At 51.3% G+C, this 24,029-nt stretch overlaps 1 protein-coding gene and 1 long non-coding RNA gene across 3 annotated transcripts in view; one reads left to right on the forward strand and one right to left on the reverse strand.

Moving 5' to 3' along the window:
* heca (hdc homolog, cell cycle regulator) overlaps positions 1–24,029 on the forward strand; it is a 165,036-nt gene that overhangs the window by 117,929 nt on the left and 23,078 nt on the right. The gene's annotated exons all lie outside the window — the stretch shown is intronic.
* Positions 7,909–24,029, reverse strand: part of LOC112589404 (uncharacterized) — a 141,562-nt gene continuing 125,441 nt past the window's right edge. For both annotated transcript variants that reach the window (XR_003113526.1, XR_003113527.1), the window contains exon 4: positions 7,909–7,982. This is a non-coding gene — a long non-coding RNA (uncharacterized LOC112589404). The remainder of the gene's footprint in view (positions 7,983–24,029) is intronic.

Raw genomic sequence — 24,029 nt, forward strand, 5'->3', positions numbered from 1 at the left:
TACCAGTAGCCGCGGGATTACACGATTCGCCCTGCTGTCTGCCCTGCCCTGCCCTCCCCCCTTCTTACTCTTCATTCAGGTTCCCCGTCCGTAACCCTCTATCAACTCGGGGGGACCTCCACTTTCAGGAGGTTCCACCTTTCTTGACACCTCTTCTTCAACCGACACATCCGCCGTCACCTCGGTGCCCTTCCTTCTCCTTTCCCCGGCTAGATAACTAACACCTTGTAACGAGCAGCGACGGAACGCGGAATGCTCGTGCGCGGTGTCTCCCCTTCGTAGCCGGGCACAGAGGCGAGGAAGAGGATTATCCTTCTTCCCGGCTGCTGGCGCGTCGCCTCCAACGACGAAGCCGCCTCCCTCGAGGTCGGAGGTGGCGACTGATAAGAGCGCGGAATTACGTTCTATCGTCGCGGCTGACTGCCGGCCGAAAAGCGCGCGGGACTACTGATAGACCGGGATGTGCCTCCCATGGGACGGGGGAGGGAGGGAGGGGGAGAAAGAGAGAAAGAGAGAGAGAAGCGGGGTCGTGCTGCGTTGAGCGCAGGCGGGGGCGATGCTAGGTTAACGATCGCGCGGGAAAATTAGAGGATTAGCGATAGGAGACAAAGAGAACTGCGGACACCTCCTCCCCCCGCCCCCACCTTATCCACCACCCCCTTCGTCCTGGCTCTCGCTCGCGTGCGGTATCTGCGCGTATCTGCCAGCGGCCACGCCACTCTAAACGCGATTAGCGCGCAGATGCGCGCGAGCTCGCGTGGCGGAAGCGCGCGACGTTCCTCTAAGCCGGCCCGCGTCTAATGGATTATACGTGTCCCGTGGGAAGAGCGGATCGATGCCGCTCGTGAGTACGTTTGATGCCACGGCTTCGAAAGAGAAGCATGGGGAACATGCGCGCGCGATCGGCCCGATCGCGCAATTAAGCCCTCGTGTGCGCGACGAGCAGGGGGGGTGCGGACTCGGACTCCAAGTTGCGCGGAAATCTTTCGGCGGGGAAATCCTCGACGGGGGCTGATCCGCGCGCGCCTGTCATGACAACTGCAACGATCAGGAATGAACAAGTCCACATTTTAACGGAGATTCGTTCGGGAGCGGGCGGGCGGCGGGGGGGGGAGGGGGCAGTTTCCGAATTGGAAGCGCGCTCTGCGGTAGGTCGCGCGCCCGCGCATTGGCTCTTAATATCGCGGAGATTAATATCTCGGCGAATGACGGGGTCTCCGGGGAGGGGGCGGGGGGGGCGGAGAGGGGAAGAGGCGTGCATGGCGCGCGGCTATTGTTTCAATGGTTCAGATTATGGAGCGAGATCCGCGATAAACGGCCACGAGGAATGACGGGCGTATGCCGTCGCTTCCTTCCCCCTCCCCCTCCCCCTGCTGCCCCTTTCGTCTTCTCGGCGCGTATGTAACGTCCCGGGAACGTCTAATAGATAGAATTGTATCTCGCCGTGCGATCTACGGGGCACCCGCACACGCACGCTCGCCGAGGGTGGAGAACAGTTATTACGAGATCATAACTGCGCGCGGGGGGCGGGGGCGAGGAAGACCTCTCGCTGAAAACGTTCTCCTACGGCGCGTAGTCGCGATCGTATCGGAGCCCAGGATCGCCCGACGATGATTAGCCCTGAAACCACGAGCGAGCGCTCGAGGCTGCGCCGACGTTGATCGCGCGTCGTTGCTTTGTCTTCCCTTGCTAATAAACGCTCGTGCTTTGCGCTGCGCGCTTGGTCGCCAAACGCTGCAGAGACACCGCGATGATGCTGACGAACGCGCGGCAGATTGAGTTGCGATTGAGACACAGGCTATACTGACAGGCTCGCGCGACTGAAGCGCCAAAGTGACGGCACGTGGTGGACAGAAAAATGGGTAAGGTAAACGTCTCGTAATGGCGCCGGACACGTCCCAGTATCCGACCGCTTTGAAAAGAAATATTTACTATTTATTTTAACGATAAATGGATAAGAGTGATCATTATTGTAAAAGGAAAACTGCAATATTTGGCGAATTATTGTAAAGAAAGAAAAAGAAACTGCAATATTTGACGATCAGAGTCGGAAAGAAATATATCGCCCAATTTGATACTTTTGTGTTGAAATAAAAATTAATCAAATAAGTGCGCAGCTGTGTGCGCGGCTTGGCAAAATAACGGTCGTTAATAAGTTCATCAAGAGGTAGCATCTATATTTATATTATTTCCCGTTAGCACATACTAATTTTCTAATGGCGCTCCGGACACTGGGTGGGGACAATTTATATCCCAACAATGGGCCGTAACCTTTTTCAACCACCTGTCCGGCCACTGGTGGTACATTAATGCACTTCGTTACTTGCGTAAATGTTTCGTTAATAACAGATAGACACATACATTGGTTCAACCCTTTGCACTCCGCGCGTTTTCTTATCACTGCCTACTCTGCGGCAACTCCGGCGGCACTTTTGCAGTGGAGCGTCTGCGAAAGAGAAATTTTACTTCGAACGGAAAAAATTACAAGCGCTTGTAATTTCAAAAAGCAACTGGAGGTATTGATGTTAATACTAGAATGTCTCCCACAGCGGAGCCACCGGAGATACGAGAACAAATGATGGATGTCTCCACAGCAGGAGCCAACGGAGAGCGCTAAGGGTGAAATCATTTTTCTCTGTTCGACGGAATCTTAAGTTCTGCGAATAAACGCGAATGTTTATGTCAAAAGTATCCTTAATGTTAATATATTGTATTTTCTTGTGACGAGCCACGCTTCAACTGGTCCGGTTACTGGGACGTTTACCTTAGTACTTCTCCATTGTGAGATAGTTACAGTCCGCTGTAAGCGGCTTACGTCATCGCGTGGAAACCGTTTCGAGCATCGGAGCGCCCTCTCGGAAGTATCCCGCGATTTTTCGGGCTGATTTTTCAACGTGGCCCGTCATCGTCGATTTTGTCACAGCCCCCCCCCCCCGAGGCTTGAACGCCGCTCTCTCCGTGTCGCGTCAGTCCTCGAGTCTCTCTCTCTCTCCACGCGTGAATCCACCACACTCGTGTGCATATCGCCGAGACGACACGAGCGACGACAAAGGGGCGACACGACGGCGACGGGGACGAGATCGGCGGGAATCGCCTCGAAGGCGCGACTAATTCCGAGCACTGCCACGCCGCCGCGTCGATACCGCGCGAGCGCACGTCTCGCGCGTTTCTTTTTTTCCCTCCGACGCACGACGCGTGTTCGACACGCGCTGGGACGTGTGCCAAGAAGACACGACGACACGGGGCTTTTTTCGCTAACGGCCGGCGCAGAACAGGATTCTTCCTACGTGTCCGTGCGACAATAAGACCCACGTGCGTCGCTACGTATACATGGCCATCGGAGGAACGAACGGCGGATCGTGGATAGCACACAACGGTTATTACTGGGTCGTAATGAGAGAGAGGGGTTTCGCCGTCGGGGAGGGGGGGGGAGGGGAGGGGTAGGGCGGCGAGTTATTTTTAGATGGAAGAAGAGAGAAAGCCGCGCAGCGGTCAAGGGATCGCGTCGAATTAGGAGGGGCTATTTTCATTACGCGCTTCAGCCCCTTCGATGGCGCTCTCGCGAGGGGGAGGGGGAGTAGATAGCCGGTTGGTCCAGGAGGGATATCCTGCTCTTACGCTTGGACGGCCGAATGTCTTACCTGCATTTACCCCCGCTATTTCGCTTCTATTATATCACGAGTCGGCGAATCGGCCTGGCCACACGGCAGGAGGGAGGGGGGGTGGATCTCGGCGAACAAAGAAACGCCTCGGGCGAGAGGCGCCGGCGGCGAATGCGTGCTTCCGCGTTTTCCTCCCGGAGGATAAAGCGTGGTCGTTCGGATGCTTTTAGCGTAACCCTTTCGCGCCCGGCCCTTCGATGAATTATGGCGCTGGAGGGTGGCCAAGACATGGCCGTTTACAAAGTGCTCGCGCAATTACGCACGGGAGAGAAATATAAATAGGAAAAAGATCGCGCAAACTCTCTCGCGAGGAACAGCCGCGAGCCGAGCGACAGAGAGAAGGAGAGGAGAGGTGTGTCCGCATCTCCTCACGTCAGGCTTTTCTCTTTTGCAGGCAAGTTACTTGTCCACGCTGCTTAGTTAATCAATCCTTACGATAAGCGTAACGACACACGTCTTCCGACTTTTCCTGTCAAGTCTCTCTCTCTCTCTCTCTCTCTCTCTCTCTCTCTCTCTCTCTCTCTCTCTCTCTCTCTCTCTCTCGCCATTTTTATCGAGTAGGAGAGAAAGGCGGGCGGGAAGACCCTCCGCGATCCTGTCGCAGCTCCTGCTGAGTAAATAACCACGGGCAGACAGAGAGAGAGAGAGAGAGAGAGAGAGAGAGAGAGAGAGAGAGAGAGAGAGAGGAGGAGGAGGAGGAGGAGGAGAATCGAGAAACGTAAACGTGGATCGCCGTAAACTCCGAGGCAACGTTTCCGCGAAGAGCGCCTCGAGCTCGCGCGCTTTATTCGCGAGACCGGACGCGTCATCCGGCTGTTGTCGCGACACACGTCGCCATGAGATCACTTTTTCCTCTCTCTCTCTCTCTCTCTCTCCTTCTTCCTGCGGCACTTCGCCTCCCGACCTCGTCGCACGCGCGCGACGCCGTCGTCCCTGCAGCCCTGCGCGCGCGCGTTTCCTCGTGTTCCGAGTTATATCCCACTGGCTTTTATTAGCGCGGATCCTCCACGGATATCTCGTGGAGTGTCGCGGGCGCCGACGCGCCGTGGTAAATCATCCACGGGCAATCAGGCTCCCTTTGTGCCGTCAGGAGGCCGTTTGAGGATCCCGCGCGTTCCATATCCTTATCCGCTTAGCGAGGCAATATGTGAGAGGATATACGCGGTAGCCCGTTTCCTTTGTTAGATTTCACTCGCTGGGGCACGCGAGGGTGGATGCGCGCATGCGGCGTGGCCGAGAGGGATGAGACGACGATGGTCCAGCCACGTCGCCGCTCTCGTGCGCTTTCTTTGTCACTTATCCGTTTTACGTACGTTTGCGCTCGCGTAATCCGCGCGTTCGGCCTCGGCCGAAGTCGATGATATTCCAGGACGAAATGCGCGGTACAAGCATACACATCGCATGTTGAAGAAGCATGGCGGGCGTTTGCCGTGCTTTTTGTTAGCTCCCTGGCTAATTTTGCGTGAAACTCGCGCTGCTGGAGCCCCCGCGGTATTTCCAACGGAACAGCAACCGATCGCGCGCATCTATCAGCCGGCGCGAATTCTCGCGGACGGCTGATAGGATGAGAGATTCTAAGCGCGTCGCTGATCGAAGAAGCGGCGCGGCGATTATTTCTCGTTTATCGCAGCGCTTTCGCATATTCGGCACGCGGCGGTTGGGCGCATAATAAGCGCACGCGGCTCTCGCACGGAAAACAAAACGAAGCGCCGCGGTCTCACTACGGATTTCCGTTATTTGATATTTCGCAGTTTCCCGACGTGTTGCCGCGTATCTTATTTCTAGTTTATGTGGGCGAACTTGGTGACTAATCAGTCTACGGACCTCGTCAGCCGGTCGTTAACCTCCGCGGTGCACGCCGACGTGCATTTGCATTTCCAATTTTTGCGTTTATTGGTGAAACGAGATATCGGGTTCGCGTCCGCTGACGCTGATACTGTCGTGTGTGTGATATCCGCGCTGGAGCGAAAGAGTCGGGCTCGTGTGTGTGTGTGTGTGTGTGTGTGTGTGTGTGTGTGTGTGTACGTATGTGTGTGTTTGGCTGTAATTCTATCGATCTCTATAAGGAAGCTGTACAAGAGCTTCAAGAGATGTTTATAAGAGTTCTAAAAATATCCACGCATAAATCCAATTTCTTTCCCCACTTTATTTATGTGTATATTTAAAACTTTTATTTTTATATATATTATGTTACGCGTTACACCGTTTTGTATTGTAATATTGTATTTATATGTTAAGTATATTTTATTTTGTTATATTGTAACATTGCATTGTTCAATATATTTTATGTTTTAAGTATATTTTATATTGTTATATTCTAACATTCCATTGTTAAATATATTTGATACTTTAAGTATTTTTTTATATTGTTATATTGTAACATTATATTGTTAAACGTGTTTCATATATCATATGTATTGTATGTATTAAAAAATGATTAAGAATAAAAACATGTTGAAATATAAAACTGTGCTTTTTTTTACTTATGCCTCCATTTCCATTTATATTTCCTCATGTCTCATATCCTGCCAAAATTTCCTGATATCTCTTCGTTTATTATATGTTTTCTCCTGATACCAAAACGCGAAAATCGGGAAACTGAGGAATTTTTAATTTCCCGCCCGAATCTCGAATATCTCTTCGGTCATCATGTTCTCCTGATACCAAAACGCAAAAATGGAGAAACTGAGAAATTTTAAATTTATCGGCCGAATCTCGAATACCTCTTTGGTCATCATGTTCTCCTGATACCAAAACACCAAAAATCGAGAAACTGAGAAATTTAAAATTTCCCGCCTGAATCTCGAATACCTCTTCGGTCATCATGTTCTCCTGATACCAAAACGCAAAAATGGAGAAACTGAGAAATTTTAAATTTACCGGCCGAATCTCGAATACCTCTTTGGTCATCATGTTCTCCTGATACCAAAACACCAAAAATCGAGAAACTGAGAAATTTAAAATTTCCCGCCTGAATCTCGAATACCTCTTCGGTCATCATGTTCTCCTGATACCAAAACGCAAAAATGGAGAAACTGAGAAATTTTAAATTTATCGGCCGAATCTCGAATACCTCTTTGGTCATCATGTTCTCCTGATACCAAAACACCAAAAATCGAGAAACTGAGAAATTTAAAATTTCCCGCCTGAATCTCGAATACCTCTTCGGTCATCATGTTCTCCTGATACCAAAACGCAAAAATGGAGAAACTGAGAAATTTTAAATTTACCGGCCGAATCTCGAATACCTCTTTGGTCATCATGTTCTCCTGATACCAAAACACCAAAAATCGAGAAACTGAGAAATTTAAAATTTCCCGCCTGAATCTCGAATACCTCTTCGGTCATCATGTTCTCCTGATACCAAAACGCAAAAATGGAGAAACTGAGAAATTTTAAATTTATCGGCCGAATCTCGAATACCTCTTTGGTCATCATGTTCTCCTGATACCAAAACACCAAAAATCGAGAAACTGAGAAATTTAAAATTTCCCGCCTGAATCTCGAATACCTCTTCGGTCATCATGTTCTCCTGATACCAAAACGCAAAAATGGAGAAACTGAGAAATTTTAAATTTACCGGCCGAATCTCGAATACCTCTTCGGTCATCATGTTTACCTGATACCAAAACGTGAAAATGAGAAAACCGAATTTGCCACAAAGACTTGGAATATCTCTTCGGTTATTATGTTCTCCTGATACAAATCTGAATTTCAAATTTTTCATTTTTATCCATTTTGACGATTTTGTATCAGGAGAATGTAACGAGCAAAGAGGTAGCATCAAATTACAACGGAAAATTTAAGAATCTACAAATTTTCTCGATTTCTCACTTTAATAAAACGCTTTTAAGTGAAGCATGTTTTTAAGGAAACATGTCTATGGAGGTGTTAATAAACGAAAAACACAACATTTCAATATTATATCTATTTTTTAATTTTTATTCTTATTTTCCCAGAGAAATTTACATTTTTATAGTATATTATAATACAATATTACATAACATATATCACATATATAAAATATATAACTATACAGGATAATATTTATTATCCTAATATTAATAAATTTATATTAATATTGATTACAATAAATTTTATTTTATTTATATTAATTTTTTGATATTAATATTAAACACAATAAAATCAATATTAAAATTTCTAATACAATATGATATAAAATATACTATATAGATAAAGTATTTTTTCTTAATTTAGAATATGTATACTATAAATATACTTTGCTAAGTCTCTCTTGAGCCTGATGTCGTCGGAGGTTTTTGATGTGGAGTTTCCGAAGGGATGCAACGGGTACGAAATCTGTAATCAGAAATTTATAGTCATAAACTACTCATACTTGGTATAAAAATCGCGACCGATTCTACCATAAAAAGGAGTATTTTATTTTGTGTGTTTTGCTCTTCATATTTCCAAACGCTTTTTCGAAACGCTACGAAGTTCAAACTTCAAAATCAATGGTACAAATTAATACAAAACGGCTACCAAATAATCCAACAAGTATAATTCGACATTGCCGAGTTAGTCTCGGCAAGCTTCCCATCTAAATCGGCTGTAACAAGTAAAACATTCGACACGACACGACGGTCGTATCGCGAATCGCTGTTTCAAGTGCAGTGACGAAGAGAGAGAGAGAGAGAGAGAGGACCCAGTGAGAAATTTTCTCCGGTCCGCGAGGTCTCGCCCTCATTTCGCTCGGTAACGGGGAAAGAGGAGACAGAGAGAAGGAGAAGAGTGCAAAGGGGGCAGCCACCGAGGTCTGTGACCTTAAAAGTTGCTCCGGTGCAGGCGTCGTTGCTGCGGAGCAGCTGAGAGGAACGAGAGAGGAGAGAAGAGAAAGAGGGAATGATAGATCGGCGCGAGATGGAAGGGGCTTCGAAAGCGCCTGCGAGAGACAGAGAAAGACATACACAGACAGACAGAAAGAGAGAAAGAGAACATGAGGAGGAGGAGGAGGAGGAGAAGGAGAGAGAGCGAGCGAACGAGAGAGAGGCAGAGAGAGAGAGAGAGAGACAAGCTCGTTTATTTTATCGTACACACGCCGGCCGCGCGCGAGTATCAACCACACCTAGGCAGCCGCACTCTCCCGTATGGACGCGCGCGAGCCCGATCTGTCAGGTAGTCCGTGATACATGGGCATGTGCACATAATAATATCGCGTGGCAGCTCGCGAGATAGTCGGCGTGGGTCGACAGACAGGGAGTGCCACTCTGAACCGCGCGTCAGGTCTTTTCGCTCCTCTTCGCGGCGCACCACCGGGCTCTCTCTCTCTCTCTCTCCTCCTCTTCCTCGTCCTCGTCACACAGCTGCGCGCTTCCCTTTTCCTCCTCGTTCGACCTTCTGTCTCCGTAGATCGCGCACGATTACTGTTACGCGAACGACATTCAGGGACGAGCGCGCCGGATGTCGGAGGCGGCGGCGGCGGCGGCGGCGGCGGCCGGCTATCGCGACTCTGCGACGCGCGCGTCGCGTTGGTCCTTTAATCCCGTTGACGAGCGAAGAAATTTCGGGAAATTTCGAGCGAGGAAGAGGGAAGACCTCGAGCGAGGAAGAGAGAAAGTAACTGTGAAGGGGGGGGAGGGAGGGTGATTGCGAGATCCTCTATGCGTTCTATCCGGGAGAGCACAAATATCGATATTATTATATATCGTCGCGGTACGTGTCTAGGAAAAGGAATCGCAAAAGTGTCTTCCGCGCGTGCGTGCTTGTCTACCGCCGTCATTTTCCGCCAGGATATACCGCCGAGAGCCGTTCATCCTACTTTCTACGGAAGCAATCGGAGCGTTTGGATTCCTTCGCCTGTCGCGTCTTTGCACAACACGCTGCGAATCCACGCAGACGGCAAAGATTCTCCTCGGCTCCGTCACGTGGGAACCGGCTGAAAAATCCGGCCGATTTCAGACGGTGCACGGGAAACTGTTCTCGACCGGTGGGCGGTGGGGAGAGGCGGGAGGGGGTCCGACGCGCTCGGAAGTGGCGCAAAGTGTCGCGCCGCGCAGGATCGATGGTTAATAAACGTCGCGCTGCTAATTCGCCGCACCAACGACTATCACTCGTCGTCACTTTACGGCCGCCGCGCTGGGTTAGCCGGCTGCGTAATTACGCGCGGTAGCTCGTAAAATTGTCGACGCGCTGCTTTTAGGACGGCATCTCTCGGGTAATTCTATGACACCCGACTCGTCCGGCGACGATCCGAGCGACGCGCCGCGCCGCTCACCTAACGCGACCCGACTCTGACAGCCGGCTTGCCGGTTGATCGATGCTCGATGCTGTTGTGTCGCTGGCCTCTTTTGGAAGAATAATTTTTACTCTGAAATACGCGCGGGTCGGGAGAGGGAGGAGGGCGACCGGGGGCCGTGTTTCTCGCTGAGCGCCGAACTCGCCAGATAATATCGCATGAGAACTTTATACGACGTGAAAGGGGAAAGGGAGAAGGAGAAAAGGAACACCTTAAAATGCGCGGTCAGAACGCGCGTCCCGTTGCATTTATAAAGGGGAAACAGTCGCAAAAAGAAAGCAGAGTCCGCGGCGTGTGTGTGTGTGTGTGTGTGTGTGTGTGTGTAGATGCGGCCAGTACACGGGTGGGATTAATGGTCCCGCGATTTCGCGGAACGGCGGGATCGATGCGAGCGGCCGCGAGCACGACGGCAAACACGGCTCGCCGGCGACTAATTTGCCGCCGCGACTCGCTCGGGATCCGCGACATCGATCGGCGCGGGTTCTCTCTGGGTTCACGGCGAAAGCGATCATAGATTTATCCGGCGGCCGTGCGGAGCAGAGCGTCGCGTCGTAAATTGCGCTCTCAAACGCGCCCCGGGAGCAACCGGGGCGGGAGGGGGGGGGGCGCCGACGACGACTCGCGATCGCGCGTGTCACGGCGGCGGTCCGTAATAAATATCATACTCGAGCTAAGACCTCTCTCTCTCTCTCTCTCCTCTCTCTCTCTCTCTCTCTCTCTCGCTCTCGCTCCTCGCTCGCCTACAATCTCGTCTTTTTCGTGGGCGCGCAGCTGCGCCGCCGTTGGAAAAAGCGAGCGGCGCAAACAACAATCCGCGAGCAATTTTACTCTCTCGCGCCCTCGCTGGAAACGCGCTCTCGCGCGGATATCGCCCGTCTCTCTCGATTCATTAATCTCCGGCGATCGGCGATCGCGCGCTATGCGTCTCTCGTTGTGCAATATCTGCATCGGCGGGAGAATGTGGCCGTGCAACACTGTAAAACTAGGCACATCGGAGCATATGTGTTAAAGTTGAGTGTGTTATTTTTGACGCATTAGCTGGCGTTTTAAGGCACTAAGCGCGTCACAAAACAATTCGTTTTCTGCGACAAAAGTGTGTTTTAATAACACACTGCAGAAACGTGTTACTTTCTTCTTAAACACACTTTTTTCTCACGACACACGTGGAGCGTGTTATTTAGACACAGAATGATATTACTGAGTCGAAATACACTGAGAACACACTTGGATGATATATTGGATAACACACACACCGAGTCACGTGGCGCACTAGTAAATGTGTTCACGATAACACGCTAATTTTGTTAACACGCGTTTAAATGAACACACGTGTGTGTATTAAGAGAAATACATGTGAGAAAAACACAAAATCGGCGATTACTACTCGCCTTCAAGAAAGTATTGCGCATCTATTGAACAAATTAATACGATAATAACTTGCTTTCATATTATTACAGGCTAAATCATTAATTACATGTTATTCATTATTATAACGTTTAAACGTTAAATATGTTAAGTAACGCGTGACTTAAAACGGAAGAAATGCGTAGGAAGAAGATTCATTCATTCACACGATTGTGCATTTCAAAATAACACACTTGGATTTGCAATGTTGCCTCAGTTCATCTTCGTAACGCACTTGATGTGTGTTTTGATTTTGATGTAACAATATATCTCATAACACACTTGAAAGTGTGTTGTTTCAATACGCCTAACCATTAACACACATACAAACGATTATATTTAACACATACATAAACATTTGATCTTTTAACGTACATATACGTGTTAATTTAATTTGCTGATTTGCTGTATGTCTGAAATGGAGACGCACTTTAACACGCTTCGAGCATGTTTTATTGCAACGCGCTTTAGTTTACAGTGAAGTTGCGCGCGTCAGATTTCCTCCGGAAATGTTTCGCGTCAAGGCGGGCTGGCAATTTGACGATGCAGCGCCGGGGAAATCGGTCTCGTCGGGGAATGTTCTTGTCGGAACCGGCGATCGGCTCGGCCAATTTCTTCCTTGAAAGATTCGAATCGAAGCGGGGAATCGCTTGGTGGTGAAGTTGCGTGTGTACATAAATTATCGCATCTCCTCAATCTGCCTCCCTCCATCTCTCTCTCTCTCTCTCGGCCAACAATTATCGACTTCTCGCCGGGGAAGATAAAAAAAAAACGGCTCTCATCGCGACGCGATCGCGCACCGCAGGGGAGAGCAGCGCGTGTGTCGAAAGCGGTTCGCGTTTCGCGCAAATATCGATTATTATTGGCTCGGCTCGCGCGTGTGCCATCCGTGTATCTCTTCCGCGAGATAAACGCTCGCGCCACTCCCGCGCGGTCGGCTAAAAATTCTCCTTCCGCTGGCTCGAGCGCGCTCGATAAAGCGGCGATGCCACCGTCGCACGCCTAATTAGCGATGGAATCGTTTATCCCACTTCCTCGTTCGTAATGCCGTCCGTGCCGGTTCGACGATCCCGATTCTCTCTCCTTTCCCTTCGCGAGCGCGCCATTTTTCTCGATCGCGAACGAGGCAACGAGATCGCCGTCCGTCGTGCGCCGATCAACAAAGTGGATCGTAATCAGGTTTGCTCCTGGATCCTCTCGCGCGCGCGCGCGAGCAGGCGAGACGAGAAAAACAGGAATACGGGCCGAAGGAGGGACCAGTCTCGCAGACTCGCTCGTCGCCGCTTTACCTCCTGCGCCGCCGCTGGATTATCGCGACTCGCTTCCTCGTCTGGTCTCGTCTGGTCTCGTCTGGTCTCGTCGGGAAAACGGCGTCTCGCCGATCGTCTCGATCAACCTCGTCAACGGTGCGCCTCCGCGCTCATTCACCGCCATCAGCGATATAAACGAGGTTACCAGCCGAGCGAGAAACTCGCCGTGTCTCTCGCGCGAGGAGAGCGAATCAATCGACCAAATTCATTATTCCTCGCGTATCCCGCCGGGGTCATTAACAATCCCCAACACAATTTCTCGTCCCTTTTATTATTCGAGCGCGCGTCGCTGTTATTTCGAGATAAGCGGCGGGATTGATGTTTCCGCCGCGCGCGCGCGCGTTTCTAATGTGTGCGGGACGGGATTTTACTCGTCTCGGAAAAGTGGTGAACGCCATCGAGAGTCGGTCAAGTAGCGTGCGCTCATCGCGGCCGGCCTTAATGAGGAAGCTGCACGCGCCGCGGTTACTTCTTTGTCGCTCGCGCAGGACATTCGCGTTCCGCCGGCGACTTATCCGATTTCCAAAGCTAACGAGCTCGCCGTCGTCGTCGTCGTCGTCGTCGACGAGTCGCCTCTTCCGTCCCTCCGCGCGCGCGTGCTTACAAACCGACCCGACTTGGCGTCACGCGCAGAGGAGGGTAGTAACGCGACACCGTTCGCCTTCTCAAAGAGCGCCTCGCGCCGTATACAGAACCACTTTCCCCCTCCCGGCCCTCGCTCAGCGTCTCTCGCGCGTAACGCGCTCGACGTAACATTCCGTATCGAATATCGCGCGCGGCGCGCGTTATCGTCACAAAACGACGATACTCCCGATATCGCGTATCAACATAATTATCGAATATCCATGCGGTCTGGCGGCTGGAACTACCCTCCCCTCCTCCCATCCGGCGGTCGCTTCCAGACGGGAAAATCCATTTTACCGGGGGAGACTATGCCGGGAGGGGGTAAAAGGCGCGCGGGCCGGGCAACGGGGGTTGGCGCGAAATGAGCTAAAATCGCGGATGTATGTACGCTCGGGATATTGAATATCGAATGTCGGACGTGCCGAACCGCTGTGGAAAGACGGAATATTCGCGCCCGCCGTCTGGTATTTGCCGGGCGCGCGCGTTCTCTCGAGGCGCACGGAAACGCCGGCGATCTCGCTGAGACGAGACGGGAATTCTCTCCGGTCGAACGTCGAACGTCGTCGTCGTCGTCGTGTCGCGATACCGTCGGCAATATTGTCGTCCGCACTTGTGGATTTCGCGATAGCACGCGCGCATGTACGCCTCTCTAGTCGTTTAATTGAGCCACGAGCGAGCGAGAGCGAGAGAGAGAGAGAGAGAGAGAGAGAGAGAGAGAGAGCACGCAGCAGGGAGTCGACGATGAGTACCGGTCGCGCAGGTACCGCGAGAGAGGCACGTCTGATTTATGATCCGGTACCGGTCTCGCCGGTAATGGAACGCTCCGCGCGACCGTTTTGCGGCTTGCGGAAAAGCGTCCACCAGCGTCTGTCCTCCAGCTTACAGCGCGCGCGCCGCGTTAATAATTGTCGATCGTATCCTTCCAGGGTGATCTCTCGGTGCTCTCGGCTCTCGCGTCAAGTTGGCCGCATCGGGAGAAACCGCGACGGAGGGAGGGAGGGCACGAGAGAAAGCAGCGACGCACAGAGAGATGCTCGTGGACGTTATTGTTTCTCGATAGGAGGTCGCCTCTCGCAAGCGAGCAAGAAAGCCACTCTCGGCTACCAATCGCGCACGCATTGCTATCTCGCGGGAGCGTTGCGAACGGAGGCTTCGCGTTCGATTGATTAGCTGAGCTTTGGAAAAATCGCCCGACGCGCGAGTCTTCCTCGGCTACCGCGCAATATGTCACCTTGGACACGATAATTATACGCGCGCGTGTAATACCCGTCGGATTGAAGCTGACGCGCCGCGCCGAGCGGCGCTTCTCTTCATCAGAGCCGCGAACGAGTCGCGCACACCTCGCGACGACGACGCGTCTTTCCTCGCTATCGCCTCCTCGCCTTCCACGGCGCGACGTGACGCGACGCGCGCGGCTTAGGAATCCCCGGATTAGAGCGGGTCGCAAGTCTGTCGCGCGCGCGCGCGGCGACCCCAAGGTTGTCGGTCGCGTATATCACGCCCGTCATTATTCCGGGAATATGAAAATCCAGAGCGAAAACGTCGCGCCTCCTCTCGCGCCTATTAAATTCCTAGTTTTATCGCCGGCTCCGCAGAAGCAGCGCGGTAGCGCGTGCCTCTCTCTCTCTCTCTCTCTCTCTCTCGTCGCTCGTCTCCCGCGCGCAGTATAATAAGTTAAACCGTAAAGCAGTTTATGTCGGTTCTCGCCTCTTAGCGGCCAGGCTTAATGTCGCGTCTGATCCTTACCTGCGACGACGACTTCATACCCGGGGACCGATTCTTCGCAGCCGAGGGCAGCCGGCGCGCCGCGCGAATTGCGAAACTTTCGGAAAGGCCGAGCCGCCGCTGCCGTCTCTCGCGACCCGTGCGGAATTATTACAAGACGCTGATATCGCCGCGCGGCGCGTCTCGGAAAACGGCTTCGGCGAACTTGGCGCGCCAGCGGCGACGTGACGCCGCGGCAACTTTGCTGCCCGCCGCCGCGGGATCCGCGGGATCGGCAATATTTTATAAAGCCCGTATTACATAATTCATAGCTACCGCGAAATAATATGGAAGTACAATAAACTTGCCCGGTCGAAAGAATTCGGCTGGTCTCCGACGGAGAACTTGGGATTTCGTCTCTCTCTCTCTCTCTCTCTCTCTCTCTCTCTCTCTCTCTCTCTCTCTTTCTCGCTAATTCGATACTCTTCCGGTGAAGATGCTGGATGTTTTTTTTTTTTTTTTCAAACATTGAGGATATTAAATTTAAATTTAAAAAGAAATATATCTGTGGAGAGTTTCCTATCATTTTATCTGTACATCTTACGATTAGGAGAGTCGCGCGAGGAGAGGATAGCCAAAGCTCTGATTGATTGGATTTTACTCGTAAATATATCATTGACGACGAGATCGAAAGAAAATACTCGTCGTGTCTCGTCAGGCAATTCCTACAAGTAGATAAATATGTTTAATGGAAGATAAGCTATCGTTGTACGAAAGAGCCGGGATATTTCGCAATTTTCGAAACTTCCAGACAGAAGTGCGCTCAGTCTCGCTGCAGCTTCGCGGCCCGCGATCGTAATTGACGATAGCGCGAGCGATTCGACGGCGACATTTCGTGCGATACGATACACGAAGGTAGGCCATCGTTAAAAGAGAGACGATCGCCGCAAAGTTTACGATCTTCCCGCGTCATAACTCAACTGACCGGGGGCCAATTATTGCGAGAACAATGGCTTTTTCTCCCGTTCGGCTATTATCTGCGCGCGAGACGTTTCCCGTTTTCGTCGCTGTGCCGCTTTCGTTCGATGTGACATCATTGCCGACACGGTATTTCGTTGCGTCGTAAATACGCCGCGGCTTTCGCAACCGTCGACCGCGCACCGGCTCATGTCGCGTTTATACTCGCCGGATCGGGAAGCCGACGATGCCTCATGGAAGACGAATGCAAGTTACAAAACAGCCACCGATTCAACGCGAAGTAATCGCATCTCAGTACAACTCGCGCGCGCGCGCGAGTGTCCCGCCTCATAAATTAAGCAAGGCAATCCTTCCACGCAACGGCAATCAGCTGCTCATCAGCTTTCTCTCGATTTGCATTTTTCTACTCGACCGCCAAACTTTGTCGAATCGGAACGTCTTGTATCCGCGGACGCTGAATTTTTCTTGGATTTCGACGATCTCTCCCTCGAGACGAAATTTCGCCTCGAGGGAGAAAATCGCAGCCCCGAATCTCTCGCTCAGCATTAAAAAATAAAAAACATATATATATATATATATATATAGATTCATAGACATCGTCGCGCGGCATTTTTTTTAATTTCGACGAGACGTCGGGAAAGCCGCGGAAAGTTGCGTGAGAAAGAAACAAACAAAGCGCGGTTCCACATATAGATTTATATTCGCTCGCCGCGCTCGCGACAGTAACACGACTCGTGATTCAGACTTCTTCGGAGCGCGTTCACCGGAATTCTTCCTCCGCGAGCGATGTGCAGCGCGTGCAATAAAGCTAACGCCTAAACTTAACCATCCCCGGGCTTTACGGTCGCGCGTTTACGCGCGACGCTCGTGCCGCGCCCCGTCTTCGTCGCTCGCTCGTCGCTCCGCGAGAGTGCATCCGCCTCGTGGCCACATTTTTCCTTCGCCCGCGCGCGCGGATATTCAGGATTCCGTGCGCGTCGCGTGTCCCAGGTGTCTACGACTTCGTGTGCACCGGCCGTCCGCGAGCGACTAGATGCAACGCAACACGCCACGCGATAAGGTAAGCTGATATCGGCGTGTATATCCTCTCTCTCTCTCTCTCTCCCCCTGTCATACATACATACATAATCGAATAACGTCTCTCTCGCGTCACCTCGGTGTGTGTCAGTCGCGGCGATAATCCCACTTGAAAATTTCTCCCTCGGTCTTCGTCAAATATTTACTGGTCCGCGCGACGTTCGGCTTTCTTGTTTTTCCTCGCGCCTTGTGTATGTCGGCGCGGCGCGGCGGTCCTCTCGAGGCAGACACGTGGGTGACATGTGTCGATCGCGTGGCCGTCCTCTTTCTCTCGCTCTGGCGGATGGAATTCACGACTTTTCATCCGTGACGCGGGAAATTGATCCAAGACGCCATATCGCGGGCGTGTCGCCTCGACAGTCGCGTGACGCTGCATTTGTTCCCACCGAAATATGCGCGCGCGCGCGCGCGAGTGGCGTAAACACCGCGGGAGGGGGGGGATTCTCTTTAAATGCAATGGCGCGGAATAATATTTCCGCGAGTCGCGGTGTTATCGTTGAAAGTTAGTTCACTTGACCGTGAGAGAGAGAGAGAAAGAGGGGGGGGGAGAGATACCACCGCTTGCTTCGGGAGATTTCGACCGCAGCATGAATCCCGAGACAGACTCGTTAATTGTCACGATCGAAATCGATCGCTCGTGTTTCTTCTCTCCTTTTTTTCTCCCCGCCGCCCGGCGTCGACGTAACCGCGACCGCGCGACCCTTTTCCATTCTTTCTCTTTTTTCCTTTGCGGCCGACGTTTTTATCATTGCGCGCGTCCCCCCGCCGCCGCCGCCGCCGCCGCCGACCGCAACTCCGCGAAAGCTGTGCGGCGTTGGGATACGCCGCCGTCGCCGCGTTGGTTCTCTTCTATCTTTAGACCGGAGAACCGTAAAAATATTCTCAAGGATCCTCTCTCGGAGGCTCTCCCGCGGGAGCAAAGGCGGCCGACGTGGCTTTCTCATCCCGCGCTTTGCCCTAAATAGCACTTCACCGTGTCAGGACGGTGACAGCGCGTTGAAAAATGCATCTCGAGTAGAATTACGAGGAGGTAAAGTCGGTCAATGCGTTGACGATGCTAATGCGAAGGATCCGTTTGCATTAGATTACACTTGAATCGATTAGAGTCTCGACATGTTGACAACTTTATCAATCAAACGAATGACACGGTGCCATTGAAATTAGCAAGCGAGAAAACTAATAGACGCGAGCCGCGGTCGAGAAAAGAGGCAAACTTTACTTTGAGATGTCGCACGCGAGACATTTGGCGCGCGATTGAATAATAAAAAAGTAAAAGAAGAAAGAAATCAAAAATCCAAAAAATACCTTCGATCTGTGTGTGTGATGCTGGTGAGAAAGAAGGAAAGAGAAATCATCTCGGCGATATTCCACGCGTGATTTGACGGAATGATGTTAATATCTCGAGGAGGACAAACTGTAGAACAAAAGAAAAAAGAAATCGACCTTGCCGCGCTCAGCAGCACACCGGGAGAGGGAACCGAGAGCGACATATCTGGTGATACATTTACAGAGGACAGATACAGATCCTCGTTTGTCGCGGCGGAGGAGCGTCGTTTAGTTACGGGGTGAAATCGTATCGCGCCGTATACATCCTGTCGAAATTACAGATTCTCAGATCGTTCTGGTTACGGAGCTTCGACGATCGTGACTCGTTTGCGGATCGTGGAGGACGCGGAGGATCTATTATACTAAAGCTAAAGGGGAAGGATGCGGCCATTATGGTAATCCCGTCCGACGGTTCACGGGGAAACTCGCCCCGCGTACTCTGCCGGAGATATTTATGCGCGACGTCTTTCACTCTTCGGCATGAAGCCGACTGTGAGTCGCGGAACAAGGAGAGAAAGACAGAGACAGAGAGAGAGAGAGAGAGAGAGAGAGAGGGGGGGAGAGAGAGAGAGAGAGAGACACATGTCCTTTGCAGGCACCCTCCTCGACTTCCTCTCAAAGAAAACGAACGCGCTCCGCCCCTCCGCCTCCCTCCGCCCCTTTCACTCCGACATTCAGGAAAGTTCATTTCGCCGGCTCTAATTGAAGCGCCGCGAGAGAACGATGTTAATCCGCGGAGCAAATTACACGCGAAACAGCAGACGTGAGATCACACGAGGACGTTATCGTTTAAAATCAAGCGCAGAGATTCGGCGAGATGTCGATCTCGTCGTCCAGCTGCTCTCTCGAGCTCCGGAGACGAACCGGAGGGAGAACTCGCGCCCGGTCAATGTCGACGTCGATAAGAAATTTCACCCTCGGATCGCGCGCGCCGTGTCAAGAGCGACTCGCTCGCGAGACAGACACGAAGGAATCATCAGCGACGAGACGTCGCGCAAGATTTTTCAGATCCCACGTCGGCGTATCTCTCGGTGACGCTCTTCTACGTGCTCCCGCCGCGACAAGAGCCCGCGGAGGGTCGGTCTCGTCGTAGTAGGAAACATGGCGCGCCTCGCGACACACAAATTTGCACATCCTGACTGACGCGCGCGCCTTCGCGGAAGCTTTCGCCCGTGCCAAAGTGGACGACAAAAGAGCGGGTTTACACCGCGGACGACGTAGGTGCGGCAAACTGCGAAAACGAGGACGTAAGAGTGGACGGCCGACGAGGGAGAGAGACAGAGAGAGAGAGAGAGAGAGAGAGAGAGAGAGAGAGAGAGAGAGAGAGACAGAGAGAGAGAGAGAGAGAGAGGAGAGCGGGCCGGAACGGTGTACGACACCGCGGGCTTTTATGCGAGCGTAATAACGCGGGCGGCTGTAGGCGGGGGGAGAGGGGGGAGCTTTCCCCACGGACGTTATTCGCTCAATTCGCACGGGATCGCGAGAGAGAGAGAGAGAGAAGCCTCTCGTCGTACGGCTGCGCGATATTTTCTTTTGTCGCCCACGACACACACGCGTCCGTCGTCGCGAGAGGAGAAATACACGAACGTTGCGCGCGAGTGCACTGATAGCAAAATATAGTTGAATTGACTATATAATCTCGCTATATTTTACAGTTCATTTTGGCGTCAATCATATTTTTATATAGTTGGTGGAACCTGCAAAATAGAAAGTAGAATAAACACAAATATATAGTCTGTGATTGTCTGAAATAATTGCTTAGTTACTTTTACCGCATATATATGGTAATTTCTCATTCACAAATATAGTGAGATTTAATATTCATATAGTTACATCTGTCATCATTTAGCAAATATTCTGGTAATATTGACTGTATAAAAGAGTCACTTTTATCCATACAAAAATTTTAGTTTAACTTGCTATAATTCTTAGTAAAAATATTATACGGTTGGTTGTATCTATGCCTGTATCGTAATTATTACCGATATTACGGCAATACTTACTATAAATATGACATCTCGGACTATAATTTAGTTACTATATCCATTATAGTTCCAAATATCATATACTTTTCTCTCAGTGCGCGAGTGTATTCGCGGGGAAGGAGAGAGGTGCTGCTGCCAGTCGAGCTGAAATTCGCGCGGATCGCACGGGAGACCGCGGTGAGAGAACTCTCCGTTTGTAATCGCTTCGGCGGACGTCACCAACGCCGTGTCTTGCTAGTTTCATATTTACCTGTCGCTGCGATTTCGCGGCGTCGCCGCGAGCCGATATTGTTTATTCAGTCACGTCGGCCTACGATTCCGAGGTATCCTTCCGACACACCGCCGGCGGCGGTCGTATCGCGATACTTTTAAAACGGATTTCGCGCGATCGACGGATTTCCAATTTATATGCGGTCTTTGACGCGCGACCTTCTTCATTCAAACTTCGAGACACTTTTATGGACGCGGGTATGTTCAACTCTCCTCCAGCTCGCGACCGCGCGCTCGCCGCAGATCGGCCGTGAATAATGCACGACGATGTGAACGCGCGCGCGCGCGACGCGTGTGTGGCGTCTTTGCGAACTTTGCCGGCGACGCGACGTTTCGCCCGGCCGAGCTGGACACGGAAAACGGGAGAGAGGCTTTTCTAGTTCTGGCTTTCGGGGGTGGCCCAGCGAAGTACTTTCCGTTTAATCCGATCGAGTGACAAATCGGCCCGTCCCTCTCTCTCCCTCCTCCCACGCTGCTTTCCACGCTCCCTTCTCCTTCTCCCCTTTCTCGGGACGTGTCCGCTCTTCCCTGTCGTTCTCGTTTTTCTTCCTCGCTCTCGCTCCTCGTTCTCCTTCGACCGCGGGGCGTATCCCGACGAATGAATATTTAATTCCTACTTATCCGTCGCGCAACGGCGGACAGCATAAGCGCGAATAAATAAGCCGGCGAGAAGGGAGGTAGCGTCGTCGGGCCGACACGAGCAAGATGTATTTTAATGATAATCCGCAGACGACATCTGCGCTCGTGTTCTTTTCCACCTTGACACGCTCTCTCTCTCTCTCTCTCTCTCTCTCTCTCTCTCTCTCTCTCTCTCTCTCTCTCCTCATTCGCCTCTCCAATGTGCATGAGGAGGAGAGAGGGAGGAAGCACCGAGTTCCAGCCGTTGCCTTCGACATGATTTGGCGGAGAACGCAGCTCGACGGTCGACGGAAGACCCGACGACGACTGTCGAGTGCGAGCAGCGCGAAACTCGTTTCCGAAAATGACTTCTCTCTTGGCGACGCCGTGACGAAGCTCTCTCTCTCTCTCTCTCTCTCTCTCTCCCCCTCCCTCATCTTTCCCTCTGCGGAGTTAACTTTAGCCCTGGCGTGACGAATATTCGCGGCCGTTAAGTGCGCATGATTAAGAGCAAAGTACGAGGAAAGGTCGGAGCGCGACCGTGGATTCCGAGATTGTTTATATCCAGCCGCGCGCTCGATAAAAGTAGCAGATACGCGCGCGAGGTCTCTCCATTTGCGTGTACTAATTAAAAAACCATCATCGGAGGACATTGCGCGACCGGGGATCGTCGCGATTCCTCAACGCCCCGCGTGCCAGTCGGTTTTCGAGAGCACGGCGATTGATTATTATTTGCCCAGAGACTTTTCACAGTCCAGACTCGACCCGCTTCTTGATTCTTAAGACACACGTGTATTAAAATGAAAAATAAGCGTAAATAATCGGCAGTGCGATATCGCGACGACGATTCCCGATGGCGCGCGGCGGTCCGCCGACCTTGGCCTTATGGGCATTTTGCATATCAAGCCGCTATCGATTGGCAATCCAGGCCTCTCCTTGGCCTCTGTGTCGACATCGCTGGGGCTCGTTAGAGCTCGACGATCGTTAAGGCTCGCATTACCGGAACAATCTCGCGCGATTGGATTCTCGCTGCCGAGCGCGCCGCCCCCCCCCCCTCGATTGGAAATAACGAAAAAGACTCCGGGGAATCGAACAACGCGCGCGCGCGCGCGCGCTCTCGGCGGCACGAATCCACCCTCTTTTTTTCGGCTTTCTCGGCCGCGCGCGCGCGTGCTTTCGCGCGTCCTTCTCCGTGAATTAGAATGACTTAAGGTCGGGTTAGAGGAGGCTGGCTCGCCGCCGGCCGTAATTGCGCGATTTACGATGACGTCTGCACGCTCGCCGGGATCAATGCCCCCACCGCCGCCGCCGCCGCCGCGATGAATGCCTCCGGTAGTTTCTAATTAGCAGTTATTGTTTATTCGCACGGTGCACGCGCGCGCGCGCGCGAGAATTTACAGGGCATGATATTTTCGGACGGCCGCCGCACTGAGAGAAAAGTATATGATATTTGGAACTATAATGATACAGTAACTAAATTATAGTCATAAATTATAGTCATCCGAGATGTCATATTTATTGTAAGTATTAGCATAGCATAGGTAATAATTACGATATAGGCATAGATATAACCAACCATATAATATTTTTACTAAGAATTATAGCAAGTTAAACTAAAATTATTGTATGGATAAAAGTAACTCTTTTATACAGTCATTATTACCAGAATATTTGCTAAATGATGACAGATGTAACTATATGAATATTAAATCTCTCACTATATTTGTGAATGAGAAATTACCATATATATGTGGTGAAAGTGACTAAACAATTATTTCAGACAATCATTGACTATATATTTGTGTTTATTCTACTCTCTGTTTTGCAGGTTCCACGAACTATATAAAAATATGGTTGACGCCAAAATGAACTGTAAAATATAGCGAGATTATATAGTTCATTCAACTATATTTTTCTATCAGTGCGTGTAATTAATATGCAACATTAATACATATATATAAATATGCGCACACACGCGTGCGGTTTTTTACGCGGCTGCTAAATAACAGGTGATGTACGCGATAAAGGCGTACAGGATTCCGCGCGATCTTAACGAGGCGCTCTTAGCCAATGTGCGCATGCGTGCATTGAAATTAATTCTTAGCGCGCGATCATTTCTTTCGGGCGGTCTTCTCTCCTCTCGCTACGTCCTTTCGCGGCCGATCTATCGCGCGCGGCTGATTACACGCGCGTCGGTTTATCGTGAATTCCCTGCAAGATGTTTCACACCGCGATTATTGTTTCCACGCGGTGCGCGCGCGTGCAAGTATCGAGGCGCGCGAAAAGTGTAATTTAGCTAGGAACAAGAACACAAGATCGACGCTGACGAAATCGAAATTGCAAGCTCAGCTCGGCCGACGGCCGGGGATATGAATTCGCTGCGATTTGCGACACGGGATCCGGAAAATCCGCCGGATTTTTCATTCAGAGAAATGCGCGCGATATAACGTCCTATAAATACGCTCCCGATTCTCACTCTCTCTCTCTCTCCGAACGTTTCGCCGCAAATAGAATCCCGCGGCGAATGACGGCTCTCGTCCCGAGAGCGGGCTCAGCCGGGCAGAAAGAAGAAACGTTTTTGCCGTATAAGGATATGTCGGGGGCCGATCGACACGGGAATCAATCGGGCCAGCGACACACGCTCGGCGCGGCGCAAACCGCGATACCGATGTGTGATTTACTGTACTCGTTAAGGGCAGCTCGCGGGAGCGAGGGAGAGAGGAGAGAGAGAGAGAGAGAGAGAGACCCGCCGCGACGTTTTCACTCGATTAAAGTCCTCCTCCCGGTAGCTCGCCACCGCTCTCGTCTCAGTTCT

Source organism: Harpegnathos saltator, unplaced genomic scaffold (assembly GCF_003227715.2).
Source record: "Harpegnathos saltator strain DR-91 unplaced genomic scaffold, Hsal_v8.6 scaffold498, whole genome shotgun sequence".
NCBI classification, from domain to species: Eukaryota; Metazoa; Arthropoda; class Insecta; order Hymenoptera; family Formicidae; genus Harpegnathos; species Harpegnathos saltator.